The sequence below is a fragment of the Myotis brandtii genome, unplaced genomic scaffold (assembly GCF_000412655.1).
Source record: "Myotis brandtii unplaced genomic scaffold, ASM41265v1 scaffold71, whole genome shotgun sequence".
Lineage (NCBI taxonomy): Eukaryota > Metazoa > Chordata > Mammalia > Chiroptera > Vespertilionidae > Myotis > Myotis brandtii.
The window spans coordinates 5,840,421-5,843,087 of NW_005370787.1; the positions used below are offsets into that span (position 1 = coordinate 5,840,421).

A 2,667-nucleotide genomic window follows, 5' to 3' on the forward strand; every position below is an offset into this window, starting at 1 on the left:
GGTGGCAAGCCACAAGTCCTTACACATCATTGGTGGAAAGGTGGCAGGCTGTTCTAAGCTCCATCCACCAGGTCAGGTGTAGATCTTTGACTACAGAAAGCTCCCTCTAGTGGTACATATGCCGCTGCTGCCTTACCCCTCTCCTCTCAGCATCACCGAAGTCTGTTCAGGCTGTGACATTCTCTAAGGGCACCAACTCTGGTGAGGAGCTTCTGGCTAGACATGGGCTTGGCTGAAACATCACGTTATTGCTCTGCTTCAGGCTGGACACTGCCAGACACCTACTGCTTGACCTCTGTTTAAATGACGAACTTCAAGACTAGACAGCACGGCTCTTTTCAGTTTATTGCGTGAAGGAGTTACACTAGTCTAAGTGAAAAGCAGACCCCAAATGGTTACATTATACAAGCTGTGAGGTTTTTAAACTTGTGACAAGGGACAGAAGAAAATTCTACTCATTGCAAAGAAATCCTCACTAAGGCTTCAGTAAGCCAAAAGCACTTAAAACCCATGAACCTTCAGCTGGTTATTCTTATTCAGTCCAATCTCCATGAGGAACTGGCATATGTTCTTGCACTGGTCACCCTGGAGCTTAATTACTTCTTCATATTCCGGATGCTCAATTACAGTACCATTGCAGGCAAGTTAGAGGCCTTCACTAGTTTATTTTTATCATAAACATCAGCGATCCCTTGGACAGTGGTAAGGGTCTTCCTGCCATTTCTTTGTTGAATTCTTATATGGATACTAGAGGCCTGATGCACGAAATTCATGCAAGGGGCTCAGCTGTCAGAGCCTCAGCCAGCACTTGGAGCCCTGGCTTCGTCTGGAAGATCATTTGGCTGTTCGGTCTAATTAGCATATTAGCTCTTTATTATATAGGATAATCCTCAGTGGCAGCAGGAAGCTGATCATCACTCTGACTTGCATCAGCTAAGGCAGTAGTTGGCAAACTCATTAGTCAACAGAGCCGAATATCAACAGTACAACGATTGAAATTTCTTTTGAGAGCCAAAATTTTTAAACATAAACTATATAGGTAGGTACATTGTTTTTAATTTAATTAGGGGACGCCTAAGGCTTAGGAAGAGCCACACTCAAGGGGCCAAAGAGCTGCATGTGGCTCACGAGACGAAGTTTGCCGACCATGGAGCTAAGGCAGGGGTGGGCAAACTTTTTGATTCAAGGGCCACAATGGGTTCTTAAACTGGACCGGAGGGCCGGAACAAAAGCATGGATGGAGTGTTTGTGTGAACTAATATAAATTCAAAGTAAACATCATTACATAAAAGGGTACGGTCTTTTTTTTTTTTTAGTTTTATTCATTTCAAACGGGCCGGATCCGGCCCGCGGGCCGTGGTTTGCCCACGGCTGACTAAGGGATCGAAGGAGTGGAGGTTCTGGATGGCGGACAGATGATAAGATTCCTTTTCCTCGGTGGAAACGGCCTACAGAAGGCTGTGGCAGGAGAAGGCGGGCATGGGGAACAGAGCATCGGGAAGTGAGGAGGGGCTCAAGGGGAGGTTGCTGAGTCCTCGGTGGTGGCTTAGTCACTGGGGCTACATTATGATTTTTATAATTTATCTTCAATTAAATAGAATATTAGAATATAATAAGGTAATTTCAACACATTCCTTGTCCTTAGAGGAACTCACACAAATTAGGAGCCCTGGACCTTAACTTTCCATACTTTCATGAAAATAAAACATCTTTATGGTTATCCCACTGCGTTCTCTGATGTCTGTCCATATAATCATTGCTGGGGGGGATCTCAGGTTTGGTCAGCTCCTGGTTAGTTCCATTATTTCCACTTCCCTTCCTCCACACCTTAGAGGCCCTGTGAAAATTGGGCTGATCTTGAGATCTGGAGCTCTGAGAAATTTAGCAAGGTTGTTAATGCTCCATCTCTGCTTTTCTACGGACCAAGAAAAATCATATGACTTTACTTGTAATGCTTGGGCACACGAATATGGTATTAGATCTACAAGCTGCATTTTGGCCATTTGTCTAGATCAACGATTTTTAACCTGTGTGCAGCAAGACTTTTTAAAACATGCAATACCTGACTATTTAGTCAGGGGCACTGACCTCTTTTCCCTTAGATTGTCAAATTAAAAAAAAATGACAAGATCCAGCAAAACAATAGTCATTCAGTTTTAATGATTTAAAAATTATGCCTATTTTTTTGTCAGATCAGCAAAACATATATTTTTTGGTGTGCTGCAGAATTTTAGTAATTACTTCGGCAAACAGTTGAAAATTTCTGCTCTAGATGTACCACATTAACAGCTCTTTCTACTCCGGTTTGATGGTGGTGGGCTTAGGGGAACTCTGGGCTCTTGCAATTTCTCCAGTGTCTAACCACATTTTTAAGGCATGGGTGCATTATATCCTTGGATTTTCAAATCTACTACTTTTCTAAAAAATACTTCCTCTTTAATTGAGCTCATCTAAAAGGCAGAACAGCACAAAGCAAAAGAACTCCTGAGTCTCTCAGGTCTTCCCTTGGGGTGAAGCTTAGAGAGCTTTGAAGCCTCATTCTCCCTCTTAATATTGATGTGTCCTGGGGAAAAATACCTTATTTCAGATCTGTGTAAAGATCTATAAAATGTGTATACGCATAACATATATCTCCTAGTATTTTTCAGAGGATTAGGTGAAATAATG

General features: G+C 42.4%; 1 pseudogene; it reads right to left on the reverse strand.

Annotated features, from left to right (window-relative positions):
• Window positions 1–501: 501 nt before the first annotated feature.
• LOC102263581 lies at window positions 502–2,003 on the reverse strand (annotated as a pseudogene).
• Window positions 2,004–2,667: the final 664 nt, after the last annotated feature.